The sequence below is a fragment of the Montipora foliosa genome, chromosome 13 (assembly GCF_036669935.1).
Source record: "Montipora foliosa isolate CH-2021 chromosome 13, ASM3666993v2, whole genome shotgun sequence".
In the NCBI taxonomy this organism is placed as follows: Eukaryota; Metazoa; Cnidaria; class Anthozoa; order Scleractinia; family Acroporidae; genus Montipora; species Montipora foliosa.
Window position 1 is genome coordinate 43,193,368 of NC_090881.1, and position 282 is coordinate 43,193,649.

Genomic DNA, 282 nt, shown 5'->3' on the forward strand with positions numbered 1-282 from the left:
AGGGTGCTGAAATGTGCAATTTTGATATAAATTTGTTCACCTGATGCTGACCTCTGAACGTGAATCTTACTTAACTTTCAACTGAATTATAAAGAAGTTTAAACTGGCACTTTAAGATAAGACAAGACAAGAAAAGACACGCAGTTTCTTCAACTACATAGAATTGGTTTCCAAGAAAGCAGTGTAGTGTTTAACATAGATACAACAAATAAAATGTTGCATAATGAAAATGAGACCTGATGCTATTGAGACGGGTGTCTCGAAAACTAAGACCCTAAAAAA